We start from the raw sequence: 24,534 nt of genomic DNA, 5'->3' as shown, positions 1-24,534 counted from the left end.
ATTGTCACACCCACCTCAGTCACAATTGTTGCTTTTGTGTTATTTCCTCACATCTGAAACCCAAAGAAAAAGTACACAAATGAAGTCATTTGATTTCACAGATTCAGTAAGTACCAGGAGTCCTTCTAAAACTTGAAGAAATTCTTGGAAATTTGTGTTGTTGAACATTAGTCCCCAGGAAACTTCTAGGCTTGGCAAAAATTCAGAAGTGATGGGAACATTTGTTGACATTAACCACTTAACAATGACTCATCAGTGTCATGGTAGGAAGGTCCAGTGTCAAAGTCAACGTCGTAGCCCCTCATGAGCCTAATGCCCAGTCACGTATCTGGATCACCAAGTTGTAGGGCATGTACATCCTGCAGGATTGCACCCAACAGGAAGACAAGATGTGCACTAGGTGGTGATGCGATGGCTCTGCACATGCAGGGTCAATCGTTCTGAGCCACAGCACTGCATTGTTGGACAGGAATCGGGTGCATACGAAGAAACCTCACCACCGGAGCACAGACAGGGCTCTGCTATGCTCAGGGAAGGCTGTTCCTGGTCAGCCTTTTCTTTCTGAACTCCCTTCTCTTAAGAAAGATCTCCAGTCTTGATCTGCACCTGCTCAGACTTGGCATGTACGGAACCCTGTGATTGGCTCTCTGCACCACCTTCTCAGTTTGAGCTCCCGTGGAAGGCTGGACCCCGTGTCCAAGGGGTGTCATAGGCCACTTTCTCCAGGAGCATCTCTGCACAGGGAGGGGACCTGCCCCCACTCAGCAGATGCATGGGTCAGGCTGTCCAGCACTCTTCACTGCCCCATGGTCACTTTCACTGTGCTGGAACCACAATAAGCACCCGCCACATCGGCCTATGAGGAAAACTGTGGTGGGTCCAGTCTGTTATCAGGTGGCCACTGGCCTCGAGGCCCGGGTGGCATGACACACCAAGGCTGCAGCAGGTGGCAGAGAGCCACACCCTCCTGGCAAGGAAGAGAGAGAGTGAGAAGGGTCTGGGGTCTGTGACCCTTCAGAGGCAGGCCCCAGGACCAAAGGCTGGCACCTCCCAATGGCATGCTGTAGGGACAGGATCCAAAGCCTAGCATGGAGAAGTCAACGGTGGGTGAGGGTGTGATGTCACAGGGCAAAATGCAAAGGCTTTTGAAATGCAATGTTTTTGTCGTTGTTGTATTTTTTACTTATTTATGAAGTAAAAACAAGCATTTTGACCACACCAGGGAAGAACAAATTCGAATGTCAACCTAGAAGTCATGTGTGGTCACACCTGGTGGAGTGCGTTGTGGGTCCTTCACTTGGGCACCAGCCACCAGTAGAGTGGGCAGTGCTTGGGCCCACAGTCGCCGTGCCCTGAATTATAGGCAACATATAAAACACTCGGCAGTGACCGAGACCCTCAACCCCACAGGTCTTCCAGGGTCTCTGGACCTAGCACAGCGCACGGGGGTGGGGTGGGCATGAGTGGGTACCTGGGTGTGTGTTCACAATTTGGGGAGCAAAAATAGACAGGATTCACCAAATTTTAAGACAATGTACCCAAAGTGACAGAAGCTCTAATCATGGAGGCCTTCAGGGCGATTTGGTCTCTGATGGGGAAATGCGTGTGATTTTCTCAGGGATGGCTTGGACAAAACAGCTGACTATGAATCAGGCCAGAAGAAACCCTGGAGAAGCAGGACAGTGGCCCCAGTGGCTGGGGCATTTCTGGGGTGGAGAGGGATGTCCTCCCCACTCCCTGACTCACCGGGGCCAGATGTCCTGGCGTGGAGGACCCTGATGCTGTCCCTGCCCATAGGATTCCTGGGTTGACATTTCTGCTCCCTGCACCTCCACGCTCTTCCCTCTAAGACTGCCCACCACAGCTCTGTGAGGACTCAGTGTCACATGTCCCTCCCCAAGGTGCCAGTCACCAGGCTGTGCTATGCACCCTGGCCGTCCCTCCAGGACTACTAACCATGCTCCCTGTCCTGAGTGAACCCCCACTCTGAACTGCCCTCCAGGATCTGCCCTAAGCTTTTTCTTGCAACCCTCAAAGGCCATGCTTGTTGGTCCCTCTTGATGTCTAACCAGATGAGATGAACCCCAGAGAGCAGCCCCACAAGCCTGCTGCAGAGAGAATGGCCATCACTCACTGCTCTCATCCAATAAAGGGTCTTTTTCCCACTTCTATTTTGAAGTCGAGACTTTTCTCCTTAAGCAATTTAGTGAGGCCCTGCCTCAAATACTACAAATCAAAAGGGTGAGGATATGGCTCAATGGTGATGCATTTCTAATGAAAAAAAAAAAGATAGTGAACACAAGCCAGATGATGTTTAGTTTATTGTGTCCAAAACAAAACAAAGCTCCTTCTTAAGTTGTATTGATATAATGAAATAAATAATCATACCTATGGAAATCTCATTGACCAAAACCATGCACTTCAAGTAAAGATTGCAAGAAAGAAGAATAATGTGTGATTTTTACAATTGCTCTGAGATAGTGAAGTGAAACTTAGAGAATGGTATAGTTAACACAAGAAATCAGTGAACCAAGTAGGAAATAAAAGAAGGCGTCACACAGAGTCTAGCTATACCAAATTGGAACAAGTAGTCTTAGTAGCAAAGCTCTGCTTTTCCCCATTTTTAAAAATGAGAGATGCTGTGTATAGACACAATAGATTACATTTGCATACTCCAGAAATATTATTTCCTCCCTTATTATTTATTAATTTATTTATTTTGTCCTGGGGTTTGAGCCCAGTACCTCACACATGTTAAGCTCACCTTCTACCATTCTTCTGCATCCCAAGCCCCTAGGATTTTTTTTCTTTAATGCCAGAGGCAGAAATTTCTGATCCAGAATTAATAGGAATAAGATTGAGTCAAGAAGTATGAATACACAAAGAAAGCTTTAATGGGTAGTAGATATGAGATTATCTCAAGGAAAGGGAAGACAGCTCTGATAGACAGATAAGGCTGCTCCCCAAAGGAAGGTGTCAATTCTTATTGAGTTGCTCATGTGGGCTTGTGTCTGGGAATTCTCTACTGAGTGTAAGTGTGGTATTTTTCAAGGAATATCTTCCACGTGGACATTAGAAATCACTAATTGTTTATTTATCATTTTCGTTTCTTGGAAAAGTCATGGTAACAATATTTTGTTTTTTTTATGGTGTACCTGCTCTGCTATAAGATTGTTGGAAAATGTGACAGAAAAGGAGATAAGAAAAAGGAAAAAAAATGTATGCCAGTTTTAAGGAATGGATAGTTAGGGACTTAAGCCCTCTGGTGTTTCCCCATCATTTCTGCATACCTTTCTTTTAATGGATGAGCAGTCAGAGGCTAAGACCTTGAAATTTTTTGTCTTCTGTTCCCATGGTGGTTCCGAATGTTCATCATCACCTTTATTCTGTATGTTTTAAATTTCACCTAAGATAGAATATGTTAATATAATCATTACCATATTATCCCAAATGAGAGAGCAAAAGGGAAATCAATAATAAATTAAAAATTTTCCAATACTGAAAAAATTGTAGTGCCTGTATTTTTTTTGTCATGTTCTTCTTAAACAGGAAAGAAATTGAAGAGATTTATTGCCCATTTATCTTTGGAAAGTGTCCAAGGATAGTTTTTGTTTCCTGTATGGAGAAAGGAGAATAACTGTAATTTTCCTAATTATGTAAGGTGCCACAAGTAAAAAGGTAGCAAGCATCAGCTCATTTCCCTGTGGGAACATCAGCATCTGTGAGAGTTTGCACAGTTCTTATATTAGTATGCTTCTCGACATGGGGGAGCAAGCTTGATATTCTATTTTGGATCTGAGAGAATGTTTCAAATTTATTAGTGGAATTCTGAAAATGCCTCTCAATCACCTAAGCATTGTTTAGTACTTTTAAGAAATCTAAAAGAATGCCCACAAGATAGATTTTAGAAAAGTAGATTTGACAAAGGAATTCAAAGTAGAGGAATTCAAAGTTTCTCTTCTTCTTTACTGTATCATGATATTTTTAGATGTTTGCAAGAGGGTGATATTAACTCCATATATTGCATTTGAAAATGTATTGTGGAGATTGCAGGTAATTTTTTAAAATAACACATAGTAGTGAAAAAGAAAAAAAAGATATAATTTATATTCTGTTCTCAGAAGATGAACTATGTTTCTATGTCGTGTTTGAAACTGAAAGGGAAGGACTTAGAAATTTGGAGAAGCCTATCTTCATTTCAAACTAAAAAAGAGAATATATAACTTGCAGAGAGAGTCAAGCATTTATCCCCATTATTGTAAAACTGCAACAAATGAAGAATTCTACTTTAAATTTTAGACAATACTTAGAGAAATAGGTAAATATATCTCTCATATGTAGATGTATATATTTGGGTGTGCTATTTTACTTTATATGTGCATATATAATTATCCCACAGTGAATTTCACCTTTATGTGTATTTACAAAACTCTAATCAAAAACTTCTATAAATAAATAGAAGAAAGATCAGAAGAATAGAGGACAGGAATCAAAGAGAGGTAGGAGGATATAAATACTGGAAAATAAAATGTAGCAAATTATATTCCATGGTACTGGGAAATGAAATATAGCCCATTATATTCCATGCATGAGCTTGTCATAATGAACCCTAATAGTAATGCAAACTATAATGTACTAATAAAACACTACATATATTTATATATTTGTATTTATAATATTTATACTATATATTTTATATATTCATATATTTATATAATTTTATATTTATATCTCTTATATACCTACTTTTATGAGAATCTATATCTTTATAGACTAGATATATGTGAGTGTGTATACATATGTATATGTGTGTGTCTCTCTGTGTGTGTGTGTGTGTGTGTGTGTGTGTGTGTGTGTGTGTGTGTGTGTAGGAAAAATTGGAGGAAGTATACAGGTTTAGGAAAATTAGTCTATAGGGGGAATGACTGAAAATTGTGTAGAATTAAGTGAACACTGATGGGCCATAGACTCTGAAGAGATAGAGAAGAAAGATATATCAGGTAAATTGTTTTTGCTGCAAGAAATATAAAACATAACTACAATGAGTTAAATAAATAGAGATTCATCTATCTTATACAGCAAGAATTCAAGCAGATTACAGATTCTGTTTAGTGGTTCAGTAATAGAAGGTTCTATTCTGACAACAAGAATTCTGTTGAATCTCCTGCCATTATTTTACTATTGAAAGGGGGAAGGAGGAGACTACCACATCTGCATCCCTGTAATTTTATTTGGGTAGTTCAATAAACTCTCCTGGAGATTTCTCCAGTAGACAGCAAATGATAGTGATCAGAAATGGTAATATAAATATGTAAATATAGATCCTGAATAAAGAGGCTAATGATAGTGAAATATGGCATTGTAGAGAATAATCTTAAGCAATTATGGTCATAAACACAAAAATTGAGGCTATATTACCAGGAAAGGCAGAAGGAAGAATAATGAGTTGAAAAAAATTAGCTAAATATCTTAGAAGATGTTGTAATGTTAGAATAAATATGGAAATAGATAAACTGGATTAAGTGGTAGGAAGGTCTTCTTCCAAGATAGGAAGTGAACAGAAATGGAGGGTGAAAATTATGATCTATTTATTGGTGAAAGGTTAGGTTTAAAGATAATTAATGTCAACTTCTCTTTGATTTCCAAGAATTTAAAAGGAATTACAGTAATTGGAAAGATATAAAAAAAGATAACGAAGACATTTTGTTTGGAAGAAATGTGTGCAACGTAATCTTAAGGTTAGCGTTAAATTATTTGATGAGAAGAGTAGATTTTCTTTAGTAATCACACATATATTAGAGTTGACAACATTTTGTCCCTCCTATGGCTCTGCAATCCTCTTCCCACCAAGTGAAAGAAAAGGAGATATCTTTGTGGAAAACATTTCAAATATTTGCGTCCAAATATTTTATTTTCTGCAAATAATATGATTTTTAGTGCAGGGTTTTTAACACTACTGAGTTTTTGGTTGAATAAATCTGTGTTGTGGGGACTAGAATCCTGTGCATTATAGAACATTTAATATCATCCCTGGCCTCTGATAGCAATTGTTGACCTGTATTAACTGGATGGACATAGTAACTTTCACAATCAGAAATGTCTTTAGATATTGCTAATGCCTGGGAGAAGGCAAAAAGTCCTTTGTTGAGAACCAGTTTTTGCATGTTTCTCTCTAAATGGGCTCATATGATTTATATTCAGTCTCTGTGTGTACATATTTGTGTGTGTGTGTGTGTGTATATGTGTGTGTGTATATATATATATATATACACACACACACATATACACACACATATGCATTTATATAATATACAATATATGCTAATGTGTGTTATTATAATATTTTAAGCAAATTAATGTTCTCTGGACCAGCAACAAAGCAAGAACCAGGATGTTTGATATACAAAGAGATTTTAGGGCTCCACTCTGATTTACTGCATAAGAATATGAATTTTAACAAGATCTAGAAGGAATTTATAAGCACATAACAGTCTGAAAGGCACTGATCTATAGTATAGCAACAGACATGCAACCATTCTATCCCCAACCCATCTATAGCATGTCTAGTGCACTTGACAGACAGCTGCTAGATTAATCCACTGGTAATTCCTCAGTGCCCACAGAATAAAAGTTGAATGGTTTAATCTACCTAATTTTTGAAGCTTTCCATGATCTGCATTCTCAGTAAGTTTAATCTGATTCCATAAATATCTCATTTGAAATGCCACATTCCAATCAAATTCTATTTGTTTATGTCTTGTGTGTGCTATGATGTTCTATTAAAATAGCATCCATAATTGCAGGCATTCTAATAAAAATCCTACCTTTTCCAAAAACTCTCCACTTACTGTACACCTAAACTCTTCTTCCTTTACTTCACGTATTTATTTTGTTAATTTGTGTAGTAGAAGATAAAGCAGAGTGTTCTGGTCAAAAGGGAAGTGTTAAAATGTAACTTTGCCACTGGACGAGATCCTGGCAAGGTAATTAATTTCTCTTAGACTCAGGTGTCATATTTATCAATTGGGTTTACTATAAGTACTTTCATCAAGAGTTGTTTTGACAATTAAATGAGAAATGGATATAAGTACTGACATAATGAAATCACAGAACAAATAACAGTCATTGCCATTATTGATAGTAATGATAAAAGTAAAAAAAATAATTCATATGCTTCATTAAAAATTAATACATAAGCATGAAAAGTAAAAAGTAATACATTTTATATTGTCCAGTGATTTCATTCAATAACGGAAACTACTATTAAATATTAATATTAACTACAATTTATATATTACTTTAGAAGTATCTAATTCATTTTTGTATCCACATGTATTATTTATACTGGTATTTCCAGCAAACATTATAAGCAATTAAAAATATTTGGTGCTGAATGAATTTAAGTATATGCCTTAATTTTACTACCATATAATGAGAATCTAAAACTCAAAATCTATGTCCAAAACCTTTTGGTATCTTTAGAGCAGCAAAAATAGTGTTTGACTATAACAGAAGAAATATTTGCTTTATATATGCAGGATTGACAAATCAGTTAAATGTGGAGAGCTATTTAAATTAATAGGTGTTTGAAACCCCAAGGACAAACTCTACCCCAGAAATATCAGTCTATTTGTGTTTATTTCTCACTCTTTACTCCTTCCAATGATGAAAAACATGTTATCCCTACAACTAGGTAGCTTATACTACAAACTTAACAAAATATTTTTCTTTAGCCATCTGCTTTTACATTTACCACAAATGGAAACTTAATATTACAGAATAAACAGTCATCTTAGAAGAGAGCTATTTGCATCCCCAAATGTTCTCTGGTTATGGATCCCAAGTAAATCAACTTCCTTTAAGAATGCACACATTATTGATAATATGTCATAATTATTTTCATCACAAGAATCACTTGCTATTTTCCAGTTGACAGGATACTATTTAACTTTTCTCAGTTTGAAATGTCAATTAGCACTTGCTCTAGCATTATGTGAAACTACAGAATGACTTTCTATTAAAGACAGATAATTTTGAGGTCTGCTTCAAAGTGTGTTATTATTTTCATTTTAAAAAAGCTAACTACATTGTTGTTTTCAAGAATCAGAGATGGAACCTGCATTTTAGATGTAAAAAAAATGTCCATAATTATTCCACTTATCTTAGGAAATGAGCTATTTCCTTTAGTCCTGTTTAGTACCTGTACTCAAAGCATTATGTTCTGTCTGGGCATTAAATAAATTATATTCACAGAGCTAAAGAGTTTTAGCTTCACCAGAACAGATGGTTTCTAAAGGGAAACACATAGCAACTTCTTAGCTTAATCTCTGAGAAAGTGGCTTTTTTCTCTTCAGGAGGTAATACCTAAGACCATTTGTGTAGGAGAAAGATGAAATAGAAGAATTTTCTTCCCCTTTGCCCACATCAATTCCAAACCTAATTCTGCCAATCATAATCATTTTTGCTTCTGCTTGTCTTTCAACTTGGCATATATAAGACTGTTTTTACTGTTCAGGATACTTTGAAACACTTCTTTTGTCTCCAAAGATAGAACTGCTCCTGAGCTCTGCTTACATCACTGGACAATTTTAGAGCTTCCTTTCCACTTTGCACCCCCACCTCCAGCTCCTCACCATCTTTTCATTCTGGGGCTTAGTTCTTAGATCCCGTCTTTTTTTTTTTTTCTGTTAACAAACAGGAATACTGTTGACTCTAAGTTTATACCTGGACCTCTATTTTGAACTCTATTTACTTAAGTATAATTTCCTATTTTCTATCCCTAAGTGAATGGCCAAGTGTATCAAAGTGTAGTACATAATTAAATTGATCTTCTGATCTCCCTCACTATTTTTTCAACTCTCACAGTCTTATCAGTCTCAGTTCATGTCAAATCCATTCAACTTTCTAGAGATCATTGTCTCTCTCATATCCAATCCAATCATTTCTTAATCTGATGCTTCCACCTTTAAAATATATCTTGCCACCTCTACTCTGCCATGATTTAACTAGAAACTCAGTTTTCCCCTTAGTGCAAACTTCATCATTATTGCGAATGCTATTTTTACAATAGCTACCCTGCCATTCTCTTTTCTGTGACTCCTTTTACTGCCACTTACTCTCAATGAGACAGCTAGAGTAATTCTGTTTAAAGAGAAGAGTTCATGCAAGATAATCACATTTCTGCTTATACTCCACAGAAACGTCTCATCTCACATTAAGGAACTGTGTCAAATAATCTTTCCCATATATTTTGTGCATACGTGGGTCTGTTGTTCCCCAAAACACTCTCCAAAGAACTCTGCTGATCATATAGTTGGATAGGACAAACCACTTTCAGCCTTCTGACTTATTACTCCCATGGCACTTACTGCTATCTGGTTGACTATTCTTGGTTTTCAAAATATGATGGTCAGACTAATAATGACATCTTCTCCTGAGAACTTATTAAAAATAAAAATCATAAGTCTTCAATCACTGAGTATAGAATCAAAAGTGCAGGGGTTGGAGGCCAACTATCTTTTTTCAACAAGCCTTTCAAACTATTCTGATGCATGCTGAAGTTTAAAATGACTGTACTATATATTTTATTCATATACATTATTATATTTATTTTAACATATTTCTATCTTATATTAAAAGTGATATATTTATAGAATTTTATATATATATAAAGTGTCATTATAAATGACATAAAACCTTATATAAGTAAAAAGTAAAGTCGCTATTAATGATTGAGTTCCAGAAAGAAATTGTGCATATATGTGTGTGTGTGTGTGTGTGTGTGTGTGTGTGTGTGTGTGTGTATGTATGCATATATGAGCATGGCTATAGACACATATCTACATATATTTAAATATATTTGTGTTCATTTATATATTAAATAAATAATGTGTATGCCTTCATCTCCAAAATGTCAATATTATGAAAGATAGATTTCCTATTATTTTTCTTTACTACTGCTCCCAGAGCATCTGGAATAGTGGCTTGCATATTATGTGTGCTGTACAAAACTTGTTCAATGAGTGAGTGAATCTAGGACGTCTCATCTCCTTGTCTTTCCTCCTATGATTTTTTTCTTGCCTATATTGTACTTATTTCATTCCTTGGCTGATTAATCCTGGCTTTTTCCTACACTTAACTCTAGTATTATGTAGATTCTTTTTGAAACTATCCTATTTCCTTTTGCAGGTCAGTCTTTAATAAGGATACTGCTATTTGCCTATAGAAGACTTCATGTCATTATGAAATACCGTGTAAATGGGATTTGTATATCAGAATATGCACTTTTTCCATTCCAAAATGAGTTCTTCAAAGGTATATTTTCTGCATCTGTACATAAAATTTGTTATAGTTCCCAATACAGAATCAGTCCTCAATCAATATTCTTGATTTTATTGAATATAATTTGGAAGACATTATCAAGGCAGCAGAATAGATGAATACCACAAATTAACTTAAGAAAAATATCTTGATTGTTGGCAGAATATATGGCATCAGTAATCTCAAAGGCAGGAAGGAAGCTGTTTCATGAGGGTCTAGGTTCAAAAGCTAGAAAGCCTCTCAAAAATAAGGCAATTACTTTCTTGATATTGATCAATACATGTTTGCATGGTTTAACAGACAGGCGTTCAGTCTTTTCTGTCTGAGTGATAACAAATGGGAAACCAGGCCAATGAATTCCCTATTTCAAGAGCAAAATGAAGACTGACTAGTGTCACTGTATCTCTTTTTCAGTATTCAAGTGACAGAATCTTACAGATTTGATTCAGTGAGGGGCTATCTCTTAAACAAATAACTGTATGCTTAGAGTTTATTCTCTGACAATGGATAGGAGAAAGGCAGGTAACCTAATAAGTCCTTTGTATACACACATACACATACACACAAACACACACACACAAAAGCACAGACATGATTAAATATGATATGCCTTTATATACTATTTAATAAGTTTATATTTGAGATAAAATTTTATGCCACTGTTATTATTATTAGATTCATTATAATTAATAAATCTAATGATTTTAAAAATTAATTTTACCATGAATGGAGGCATTTTTCAATATACAAATTAAAGCTTAAATCTTTACAAAAATTACATAAGGGAAAATATGCACTATTTTGAATTTTCTTATAGCTGGATAAGACTAATTTGATTCTGATCTATCCAATATGACTAAAAATAAAAAGTAAGTTGTTTCCTTTTTTTCTGCATCTAATAAATGACATTTAGGAAAGGTGACCCCAAAATGTCCTCACTTGTTGATTGTTGACAATTTCTGCTATATCAAGCAAAGGACAGAGTTTCTGCTCTCAAATAGCTTTCATCTTGTACCCAAGAAATAAAATAAAGGAAATGCTACTATGACATGTGGTTGTTAAGGCTGTATAGATCGAAAATCAGTTGAAGATGAGATATAGGTCAGAAAATTCTAATAAGCTTTAGGGTAAAGGAAAAAAAACAAATCTCACACCACCTGCATATTTCATAATCATTCATATGTAATAAAAATGACCCTCTAATCTTCATGAATTTTGTAGATAAGAAGAAACAACCAGCAGCTATGGAGAATTTTCCTGGAGCATTTTGTATTGAAATGCTCCATGTAATTTAACGTTTTGATGTTTGTGTTAAATCTGGTCAATTATTACTCTCTGTACAAGCACCTTCACTAGACAATGAAGGCTCTTCTAAATTCTTCTTTAAAATACTAGCACCTACCAAATCAGGTGTGAATAAAGCAGGTCAGTAATTAATGCCTCTGCTCACTCTCCTTGTACAAGCCATGCCATTTTTGTCAAAGATGAAGAGCAGATTTAGAACCATGATTTTTTGTCTGAATGTTTATGGCAATATCATGCTAGCAGCCTCCCTGACACAGAGAAAAAGATCAAGCAAACTATTTCAAAATGAATCTCAACTACTAAATCATTTTCAAGATTCAATTGTGAGAATAATAAATACATTTGGGAAACTAAATATTTACTAGCCTTCCAGTTTGGCCCTGCATGGTGTAATCTAAATAAACAATACTGAGCATGGACATCTGGAACAGAGCATGCTGACTGAATAATTATATCTTGTCCTGGATTAAGTAGGTTTAATTATATTTGAGCTTCCTGAGACCAGGAGATGTGTTGTAATTTAACTTCCATGTAGAGTCTCACCCAAAGCCTGGTATGCAATAGATCCTTGGTGAATGTCATTTGAATGGTGCCTTCTATTGCCTTATTGATTTGCACTTACAAAATTGATTTCTTAAAAGAAATCAATTTCTTTCCACATGATAAAATATAGCAGAATACAATTTGTGGTTCTCCTGGAAAGGGCTTAAAGATGGCTTTTGCCCTGCTTTTATTTTTCAAGAAGAGAATGATAAAAAAAAATAATGATAGACTACTCATTTGCCTGTCAATTCCTCTGACACTTTTGTGAGATCATTTAGATCTAATGCAGTTCTTTTATTTTCTTTATAGATGTTGATGTTTTTAATAGGAGGGGGAAAAGGCTCTCTTGAAGTCTATTTGGAGTTTTCTGCTTTCTCTCAGACTTTGATGTATTTCAAGAAACATAGCACTTAAAAAGTGCATTGTCTCCTCAACCACATTCCTCCCCCAATCCGTCTTGTCAAAGGAAAGAAAAAAAGACAAGTGTGGAGCTGATATATTTAGTTCTTATTTTTCCTTTTCACAGCCTCTCTGATGTAGTCACTCGTCCGTCTCACTCATACTAGAACTCTCTAGGCCTCTGAAAATTGTTCTCACTCCAGCAAAATCGCTGACAAAACATGCTTCACGACTGATGAATTCTCTTTGTGATTGTAAATATACCTTATTCACTCACTAATTTTCTAGGAGAAAACAGCAAAATATATGATACATTAAAAAATTAGTGAGTAGTTTTCATGGAGGTGATATAAAATGTAGCTTTCATTGTAAACCTAATGTTAAACATTTTTACAAGAGGGTAAAAGCCAGAGATGGCTCTGCATATCCTCTCTAAGTTCATTGTCATAAGATTCTGAAATTTCTGGAATTGCCTATACATCTGAGCATTCTTAATATAGGTACTGTCATATTTTTTTTCTTTCTTCTTCTGTTTTCTCTTTGATTACTACTTGTTTGCTTTATTTTGGGTTAGAGTTTCACCTTCCATAAGATCTCTAGCTACAAATACAAAAAAAAAATAAAACCAACAAAACTTTACTTGGAATATGTTGCATTCAACTTAGTTAGAGAGTATTGTAAGAAACAGAAACAAAGGAATATAAAAGGTAAACACCACTTTCAAATATATATTGGATACAAGAAAACTAATAATTTCTACATAGGAAGCACTGGATGTAAATTTGTGTGACCAGAAAAAAAAGAATAAAGGCATATTGTGTAAGTAATGACAATAAACACTAAAACATGATATGGCACCATGGCAAATTTGTATAATGAAGTTCATGCTGGTGACTGATAGCCTAGTAAGCAGCAGAAAAGAAGAAGAGAGGCCACAAAAGCCGCTGAGATTTGAAAAGTATTTTCTTATAAATGTGCTTTGCCATTATCTAAAAATCTATTTACATTTGCATTCAGTGACTTGATAAATTTTCTCAACACTTTGCCCAAATAAAAAGCTTAGTACTGCTTATGTTATGCTGTACTGAAAGGAAGTATAGAGACTAGGGAGAAACCACACCTGTGCTAACAAGATGTGGAAGGGAAAAGAAGTCATTAAGAAACTCATGTATGCAAATGATCAATTGCCATAATTTAGATTTCATTTTGATATATTTATTTCCTTAAAAGGACTAATTTACCCCATGTTTTTGTAGACCACACAATTCTTGGGTTTTACAAAGTGGGATAATATTAATAATAATAAACTATCTTTTTCTGATTTCTATTTGACATTTGTTTTAGTCAACTTTTGTTGTTGCAACCAGAAGACCTGACAAGGGCAATTAGAGGGGGGAAAGTTTATTTAGGGGCTCATGGTTACCGCTGTCTCCATCCGAAGAAGGCTGTCTCCATTTACTGGGGCTCAAGGTGAGGCAGAACAATATGGCCGAAGAGTGTGGTAGAAGAGAGTGGCTTAGGATACTGCAACAAGAAGGAGAGAGATAGAGAGAGAGAGAGAGAGAGAGAGAGAGAGAGAGAGAGAGAGAGAGAGAGAGCGAGCACTCTTTACCACCACAAAATGTAAAAGCCAAAGGCAGGCTCCCATGACCTAACTCCTCCAGCCACATCTTAATCTTTTTTCAGATATTACTCATTTAATCCCTATCAGGGGATTAATTCACTGATTTGGTTAAGGCTGTCATAACTCAATTGTTTTACCTTTAAGCCTTCTTGCATTCTGTCACACATGTGCTTTTGAGAGACAACAAAATACCATATATCTGAACCATAACACTATTTCCTACCCTTATTCTAACTTGTATTATAGCATATTAATTTCTAATTACTTGAAGAAAAAATAATGTTCATGTTCAGGTACTAAAAGTGAATACTAATGTAAGGGCTTTTGGCTACACGCATTTATGTTTCTTGCTTGTGAAGACTGTGATGGCACCCTTACTGTTCCTACATCTACCTGATCCCTAACCTGTAATACAAGAAATGAGTCTTTCTCTCTAGACCTCAGATGGAGCACACCACTCCTCTCAGGTGTTCTGTATTTGCATGCCCTGAGAATTCTCATCTTCAATGTCTTTTTGCTAACATTATGTAAGGTGTCAAGTTATATGAATGCAGCCAATGCATTGGACTCTTCCAACAGGTAAACATTTTGCATGTTTACTCCCTTTTGATATTTTAAAACCATATCAATGAAATCAGCCAAAACATTGATAGAGGCTGCTGCCCTGAGGGTGCCAGACCCCCCATTTTACTTGGCTATCTCTCAAAGTCATAGTGAACTTGACCTGTAATGTAATTCTCCAACCTTTGGAATAATCTATGTAATATTTGTTCTCAAGTCCCAAGAAGATAGTTCTTTATGAAATAATATTCCAAATGTTTCCCATGACATCATTCTTTATTCTAAAACCCCAATTACTTTCCCATTGACACAATGTCCCTGGAAACTGAACTAGATATATTCTAAAATCTCAATCTTTTATGTTTCCCTTTAACACAATTATCATTTCCAGTCAATTCTCTATCTTGATGATCAGTTCTAAACAATACTGTGAGCATGCCATACACACTTATGCCAAAGATGGGAAGGAATGACCATTAATATATTGTTTCCTATGAATGCAAATGATATCTGAGAAAGAAGCAACATAATTGATTTTTACTCAGTTTCAGGGGTTAGTGTGACTGATATCAATGCATCCTCAGAATAAATATGTAAGGAGATTCTTTACTCTGTGATTGTTTAAATCTTTTTATATGCTTTAGCTGGTGGGTCCTATTTTAGTCTTTAAAATCAAGGAAAAATGAAATATTGTTCATATCATTCATCCACTGACTGTGCACCTGGCAGGCAATAAAAGTTTAAAAACCTTAAATTAGCATCATTCTTGAAGCTGGAAGTCAGAATTTTTGTTTTGCTTTCCTCTTTATGTCCCTTTGTTTGCAAGGAAGATAAATGGTTCTTTAATGACTAATCCAGAAAAGTTTTATTTTTATTCCAAAATTTACATATTTTGGTATAAGAGTATACTTGAGCAATGAATACCAGACTAATGGTATTTAAAATATTTATATATTTGTGTAATAGGTATGTATCTTAGATCAGAATATAGCCACATAGCATTTAAATTCATTGTATCTATAGAAAATTTAGAAAAAGTAAAAATTAAAAAAAGACAAATTAGGAATTCACAAAAAGTAATGACCACATGTGGTTTTAGATCAGGTGATTATTTAAAGATTGAAACTACTCCATAATTATCAGGATCTACATACTTAATATTACATATTTCAATTTAAATTATTTTTATTAATGCATTAATGCTATGAAATTTAATAGTAAGAGTCCTGTCTGATATTCCAAATAGTACTTTGAAAAAAAAGAATATATCAGCTCATTACATATTTTATGGAAACCATCATCTGGTGAAATACCATAAATGTTCAATGGTACAGCTGTCATATTCATAAAGCCCCATTGGTGTAAGGGAAGTGTTTTAAATCTTGAGGTATCTATATCACTCAAGTCCCTTCCTCAATAACTATCTTCCTATATTTTTAGACTATACAGCATTTTCTATTTTCATTGGCAACAGGAGAGAAGTGGATTAGCCAATTTTAGAGTTAACTAGTTAGAGATCAACTGATTCTTTGAGTACATCATCAACAAAATTAGCATAAAAGAATTAGAAAGAACCACCCTCTTTTTATGGAGACAGATGGGTAAGGCAGTATCACTCCTTCATTCTGCCCTGCACAATGTGGGATGGCAGCCTAAAGTGATATATAAATGGCAGAGAAATTTTCTTTAATAGTTGTAATGGTTAATTTTAGGTCTAACTTGACAAAGTTCCCAGTTTTGGATCAAACACCAATCTAGATGTTGTGGTGAAGGTATACTTTAGATATAATTAACAGTTAAATTATGAGAGTTTGAGTGAAGTATATCAACTTCCTTAAAGTAGATGTACCTCATCAAGTCAATTGAAGGTCCTGAGAGGATAAAGAGAGGTCACCATAGGTAAAAGAACTTCTGCCTCTGGATTCCTTCATACTCAAGAATGAAATACCTCTCTTTCTTTTTCTCTCTAAAAATAGAGTGTATATATATACACTCTATTTATACACACACACACACACACACACACACACACACACACACAGACACACACACATTTTATTGCTTTTCTAGAAAACCCTGACTAATATAATTGTTCTTATTTGGGGACTACTAAACAAATAACAAAAATATTATAGATTTGGTATAATTTTTAGAGAAAAAAGATATATTAGTATATATCACTAAATATCTTTTTAAAGAAATGTTTCTTATTTACCTATGTGCTTCAGATGCTCACTAAGTTTATCCTCAGTAGTCTCATCTTTCTATAACCCCCTCTGCTTGAGTGTGACTAGGATTATGTTAGACTGAAAAAGTGATGGAGCAGTCACAACCACAGCTAAGTGCCTAATGTAAGATTTATCTTAGTAGAATATAGGCAGAAATTTTTTTGTTGGCCTGGAAGAAGGGGAGGTACCATGTTTTAGAGAGGGCTTGTGCAATTGCCATGTAGCATGAAACTAAGAGTGACCTCTAGGAGCCAAGAGCAGCATACAGATGACAACCATCAACAAAATATGATCACATTCTGTCAAGTGCAGAAATAGTTAATTCTGCTAACAAGTTCATGCCCCAAAATGAGAACACCTATCTTCTGAATTACATGCTTCTTGGTCGACCTATGTCTCTTACTTTTAAGATTTTCAGCATGGAACCCCTTTATGCAAGGCCCAAACTCCTGACAGAAACTTAAAAATAATAAATTTATGTGGTTTTTAAGCTCCTAGACTTCTTCCCCTCTTTCTCCATATTTGAGCAACTTGATATAAAAGTCTTGTACTCCATTTTGTTTGGCACTGGCCAAATCCCACCATTCTTGGCTTATACATGTACACAGGGAGTTTCTCCACATAACACTAACCCTGACTACAATAAAAGAAAAAAACCACATAATCTCCAATTCTAGCTGTCTCAAGCCATTTAAGGAACTGCTTAGGATTCTGCCCTATTCTCCCCATAAATCCTCATTATGTTAGTAATTTACTTTATAATTTTACTCCTGATGTGTAGGTGGGGAGGATGCACATGTGTCTCAGAGAGAGAGAGAGAGAATATGAATCAGTTCTCCCAACATACAAAACAGTTTTAGGTGGAGTGGTCCATAAGACTTCTATGGGCAGACACAGTAGATGACGTCTACCCAAGAGGGAAATATCTGATGGAGAGGCTGTATTTGGGTACACAGACCATTTTTTTTTTCCGAATCACATATCACATAAATTACTCTTCCAGCTTAGAAAGTGGTGGCAGTAGGTGGAGTGGTGAGAAAAGCAGAAACTATTGTGATGTGATACTCTGTATGGAAGGAAACATTGAGAATGGAGAAAAGAAGCATTTCCTCTCTTCCCCAAATGTTAACCTTCCTTCCTTCCTTCCTTTCTTCCTTTCTTCTTTCTTCTTTTCTTCTCTTCTCTCTCTCTCTCTCTCTCTCTCTCTCTCTCTCTCTCTCTCTCTCTCTCTCTCTCTTTCTTTCTTTTTCTTTCTTCTTTTCTTCTCTTCTCTTCTCTTCTCTCTCTCTTTCTTTCTTTCTTTCATACCAGGAATTTAATTCAAGGGTAGTTAACTACTGAGCCACATCTTCAGGCCTTTTTTTATTTTTTTAAATTTTCAGGCAGGGTCTCATAAGGTTGCTTACAGTTGCAAAGTTGCTGAAGCTGGGTTTGAAATTCCTATCTTCCTGTATCAGCCTGCAAGCTGCTGGGATTACAGTGCCATTTAGCCTAGCTACATTACTCCTATTTTTTAACCATTTGGATGCCATTTCCTGCTCCTGTGTTCCTGACACACACACACACGTTTCTCTTGGAATTCTGGATTTACATTCACACATCCTTAGTTTCCTAGTTTTTTGATTATTCTTGTCTTTATTTTTCCCAAGAATTCTTTCATTTTAATTATTTGGATGAACAAAATATTTAAATACGAAACTATATGATTGATTGATATAAATTACATTCTTGCTGATAAATTAAGACATTAAAGTTTCTCCAGTATTCATGCATTTCAGGTCCATTTCCTGAAGATCTTATCTATGTCCAGGCAAGAGACTACCATGATAAGGGTTTTATGCACTCTACTTAATCAGTGAAAAGATCTCTCACTATTATTCTACTCAAATCCTAAAAAAGGATTTGTTCTTACCAGAGAAATGTATTTTCTAAGCTCTGGGATATGTTCACAGAGATAAATCAAAAGCAATTGGTTTCTAAAGTTACTCTTGAAATGAATATCATAGCTATTTGTTAGCAGTTTAGCAGAGCAAAAAATAAGATACCAAATAAAGTGTGAAAAGTAGTTTTGAAACTCACATTATACCAGATTTAGCGTTTTCTGTTAAATATTCCCAAAGGAAGTTTATATAAAATCCTAATATATTTTAACTGTAATTTTGTAATATTGGGCATGATGAAGCTTAAATATAACACTTTACATGCTCATGATAGAGATTTACATATATCCTTCACAGGCAAATACATAAAATTTCTTTTAATGTCACCATTTGTGTGTGTGTGTGTGTGTGTGTGTGTGTGTGTGTGTGTGTGTGTGTTAAAAATGTGAGTTATCCCAGAAGTCATGATTCACACAGTTTTTGGTTTGGCATATATGTCATGCATGGCGGTCCTAAGCTAAAATCTGTCATTTTTTTTCTAAAAAACATAATATATTGTGTCACTACATAAAACATGGACCCAAGTATGGCTCCTCTAACTCTGATTTTAAAGTATGAGTGCACATATTGACTGAAGGCTGGCCTGCCAATTGATGATCATTGTCTTATCTGACAATGTTTACCTAGCAGCTGTAAAAGGCATAAAGTTCAGTAAAAATGACTAAAGTTTTATAAGTCACCTTGGCTACACATTAGGGTTCCATACTTCTGAAATTTCATTTACTACCCTCAAAACCAAAAATCATATCCTTAAGCCTGTACCAAATAATTTCTGTTGCAAACCTCATTTTCTTACTTTATCTTTAAAATGTTGATTTTTTTAAAAAAAAATTTAAAGTAAAAAAAAATATATGGTATCTCCTGGAGATCTCATTCTCAAACCAAATTTTCAAACCACATAAATTTGTGGCCACACTGCAAAAAAAATGAGCATTCCAGACTTCTCTCCCAAATTTTCCCCTATTAATCAAAAAGATGAAGTCTGTTAAGAGCTATTTTCAACAAAAGTAAAATAAAACTTTTATGTGGGATCATCAGAACCCTAATATAAAGTGAACGTTATGACAACATACTGTGGATGATCAGAAGTCTTTGTATTAGAGTTCCTGTTTGGAATTGTGTTCTAAAAGCATGGAGAATTTCAAAGCTTATATTCAAGTAAATGGAGTTAATTGTTTTGAATTTTTTATGTAGAACTTGAGTCATTTGGATTAAAGGTTTTTCTAGTATGCCTATACAACAATTTACAAGAAATATGTGCAAACATATAGAACACTTATACAATATAATGAAAATCATATTAAAGTGAACAATTATGTCATTTTATTTTTTTTTTAATTTTCATATTTTTGATACTGGGGAATGAATACAGGGGTATTCAAATACTGAGCCACATCCCCTGTTCTATTTTGTATTTTATTTAGAGACAAGGTTCTCACTGAGTTGCTTAGTGCCTCACCATAGCTGAGGCTGGCTTTGAAATCAAGATCCTCCTGCCTCAACCTCCTGAGCCTCTGGGACCACAGGCATTACCCACCACACCCAGCATGTCATTTCTCTTAACAATAAGATATGGGATTAATCAGACCTTTACTTATTCAATTTAATATATATATTTTACCCATTCCAATATTCTTTCCTCACCTTTGGATGTTATAAGGTTTTTTTCTACTTCCTTTCTATTCAGAGTTTTAGTTAGCAATCCATAAGAGTGGATTTTTCTAGCTACAAATTTTTTTAGGTTTGCTTGGAGAATTGTCTCTACTTCCTATTTTATCTTCATTACTTATAAATATTTCTAGGAATTCATGAATGGTTTTAATTCAGATACATACATACACATATACATGTATATATGTATTTTTTTCTTTCAGAATTTGAAAATGAGTTTGCTGCTGCCTTCCAGAAGACAAGAAGTCTGCTGTCTTTAGAAGTGGTGGTTTCCCACAAGAGCCACATCTTTTCTGCCTGCTTTGGAACTATCTTCTTTGTCTGGTCTTTCAGAAGTTTAATTAGAATGTATTCTCCAATTAATTTTATTAAGATCTGTCCCATTTGTTTCTTACTTGGTTTTTTGAATTGTTATATTGTGTTTTCTACAAGTTTGGAAAGTTTTCAGCAATTATTTCTTCACTCTGCCATTCTCATTCTTTCTCTTCTTTTAGTTCCTGGAATTCAATATTACAAACATATCTCTATCTCTTTTGTTATTGTTCACATGCTTGAGACTATTATTTATTTATTTATTTGATCTATTTTTTTCCTTTGTTCAGAATGGGAAAATATGAAGAAATCCCCAAAGCTTCATGATTGCAATACTCTAACATCTCTACTATTTAGCCCATTCAGCAACAGATATCGCATTATTAGATTATGAATCTTTGCATATTCTTTCATAGAAGGTGGTATCCCTGAGCAGGTATAGCAAACTGGGGCAGGATTTGTGTGAAAAATTAGCTTCCTTTCAAACCTAGGTATACAATTTCAGAAAAATGACCAGTTGAGTCAGACTGCCTTAGGGAGGGGGGTTCAGATTGTTATTTTCTAGTAAGAGTAGAACACCAGTACACAGTTTACTTTTGACTCTGAGTGGGTTTGCAAGCTCAGTTCCCTAGTGCATCCTTCTGATTACATGAGAGAAGTGGATGAAAACAGGTTACTGACCCGCTTTTCCCTGTGGGATGGGGCAGAGACTTAGCATGTAGAGCACAACTCCTTGCCATACAGGAGCATTGTGAAGCATTGTCACTGCCTTGAGAGAGAAAGGGAGCACAGTCTTCCTCCATTGAGCTGAGGATGGAAGGTCTGTAGTGCTGCTTCCCGCTTTTACACAGGGGTTGGGAGAAGGGATGATCATCTTCTCATGCCAGTGCTGAAACTGGAAGGCAAGTGACATTCCACTTGAGTTTAGCTGAGGTAAGGTAGTTGTTGCCAGAAAAGTTTTCTGTTGTCAGGCCACATTTTCCCAGCTCCTTTGGCAAGAAGGAAAAGTCTTCTTTTGATTTTTTTTTATTTTGTTTAGGTCACTTGGAAAATCTAGGCTAGAGACTTAGGGCTCCCTGAGAAATATGGGAAGATATGGAAATCAAGGATATTCTGCTATGTTGCTAAAGTACAGAGAATCCCAGGCATTGTGGTATACCTTTTTCTTTCTACCTTTTAAAATTTTCTTGTTTGTTGTGGTATTTTAAGAATGGGATATTGAAAAATGGGCATAATCCCTCCATGGAGTCCTATTTTTTATCCTCTCCTAGCATGTCACTCCATCTGCCTCTCAAATCTTTTTGCAAGGTTGCAAGGGGTATTCTTTACACCACCAGGTACTTTCAGTAATCAGGGAGTAGAGGTCATCTTGCCTTTCTTTGTGCCTTCCTTCCATCTGTGATATTATCCATGAAGCCCTGTGAAAGTGCATCTTCCTGCTTCCCCTAATTTTGAGGTGGATTCTCAGAATCACACAGTGGTTGTTCACTATTGACCAAAGGCATTGCACAAAGATGTGGAAAATTCTCAACCCTCAAGTTTGCACTTGTGCAAGAGGTGCTAGAATTATTTCTAATGTCAGAAGAGTTCACTGGAATTTCTAATAGCTAACATTTTTGTATGCCACTTCCTGGTTTGAATGGATCTTATAAAAATTCATCCCCACCAAGAACCTAGAAAATATTATGTAGATATAATCAAATTAAGATGAGATCATAGTAGGTGAGAATGGGCCCTAAATACAATATGACTGAGGTATTTATAATAAGAGGGAAATTTGAACAGAGGTACAAGAAGAATACCTGCATAAATGAATCATAAATGAAGTATGTTTTGTTAGTTTCTAAATTGTGTGTGGGGAAACTGAGTTCTCATTCCAGAGAGTTCTCATTTAAAAAAACAGAAAACAAAACATAGAATATAGTAAACTGTTTGTGATAGATATTTTTTTCTTTAGGTTTACCTTAGCTTCAGGAGGTGTGTAATTTCACTGAGAGTAATGTGTCTTTAATCTGGGTTATTTAAATCAAATGTCAAATTCCTGAACATTTTCTTACTCCTTTTTTTGATGTTGTCAACATCTATAGTTTTTCCCTTGCTTATAATATCTCCTTTATCATTCATTTCTGAGTAACCAAAAAGGAAAACACATGATAACACTTAGCACCTTAGTTTGCTGACTTTCTTTAGTTATGTTAATTGAAAGTTCCAAATGAAATCCAAGATAGTTTATGTCTAACACTATAGGTAATCTTATCAACATTGCCTCAACCCTCTCATTTATCAGTTTATGAATTAAATATTTTCAAAAACAGCACACATTGCAGAGCAAGATTAACAGTTTTCTTTGGTTTGAGGACATGTAGCTGTTTTTTTCTTCCTGTCCTTGGCTAGGGTCATGAATAAAAATCAAGGCTGCATATAAGAATTAACTTGGGCTCTGATGTAAGAACTACTTGGGAAAAGCAAACAGGGTATCCCAGAGAAGTGAGGGATACTAGTGTGTCCCCAAGATAATAAGAGGGCATCATGTAGATAAAGGTACATATCTAAACTGATATATCTATGATCATGCCATAAATTAATATTTTGTAGGTCAATTTATAGTAGAAGTCTTTTTTTTTCATACAGTATATTATGAAGATATATTTAGGGATACAGAATCATTGTAAGGCAAGCAGCATGATTCAGGACTCATGCCTTGTGCTTCACTTAAACATGGGATATAAATGCAAAAGTGTGGAGCACAATTTCAGAAGTGCTAGCTTTGGAGATTCCTGCTGTGTTCAACATAAGATTGAATTGTTTGAAAGCAAATCAAAATTACCCTGAGATTCCATCTCAATCCAGTCAGAATGTCAGTGATCAAGAACATAGATAACAATAAATACTGGCAAGGATGTAGAGGGGAAAAAAACTCTGGTACACCACTGCTGGAAATATAAATTACTATAGCCACTATGGAAATCAGTATGGAGGTTCCTTAAAAAATGAAAAATACAATTACAATATGATCCATCTATACAACTTATTGGTATTTTCCCAGAGTTAAACTCAATATTCTCTAATGATACATGCATACCACGTTTATTGTAGCATGATTTGCAATAACAAAGTTGTAGAATCAGCCTGGATGTCCATAAATAGATGGATAAAGAAAATGTGGTATATATATACACAATGGAGTTTTACCAATCCATAAAGAAGAATGAAATTGTCATTTGCAAGAAAATGCATGGAACTGAAGAACACGATATAATATTAAGCAAAGTGAGTCAGTTCCAGAGAAGTATCAAATAGTTTCTCTCATAAGTGGATGCTAATGTGAAAAAAAAATGATTTAAGTTTTGCCTAAAGTTGACCATACATAGCAAGGTATAACCTCACTTAGTATGTAGAAAACTGAAACTTAATAGTACATTCCCATAAAAATTACTGATTTTCTGTATAAGCTACCAGGAAATAACAAGCTATATACTAATTAGACACATCCCCATAAGATGAACTCTAAGCTGTAACCAATCAGACTATTTCTGTCTGCAAGTTATCTTTCTATCTATAAATACTGCCTGTCAATATTGCTGGATGGAGGTGTCTTTACCTTTAGTAGCCCATCCTGCACTAGATTCTT

General features: G+C 35.1%; 1 pseudogene across 1 annotated transcript in view; it reads right to left on the bottom strand.

Annotated features, from left to right (window-relative positions):
• Positions 1–2,356: 2,356 nt before the first annotated feature.
• Positions 2,357–24,534, bottom strand: part of LOC120888254 (junctophilin-1-like) — a 60,828-nt pseudogene continuing 38,650 nt past the window's right edge. The window contains exon 3 of the transcript XR_013432737.1: positions 2,357–3,406. The product of XR_013432737.1 is annotated as a junctophilin-1-like (transcript). The remainder of the gene's footprint in view (positions 3,407–24,534) is intronic.

The sequence above is a fragment of the Ictidomys tridecemlineatus genome, unplaced genomic scaffold (assembly GCF_052094955.1).
Source record: "Ictidomys tridecemlineatus isolate mIctTri1 unplaced genomic scaffold, mIctTri1.hap1 Scaffold_190, whole genome shotgun sequence".
Lineage (NCBI taxonomy): Eukaryota > Metazoa > Chordata > Mammalia > Rodentia > Sciuridae > Ictidomys > Ictidomys tridecemlineatus.
This window is presented reverse-complemented; position numbering and strand designations above follow the sequence as displayed.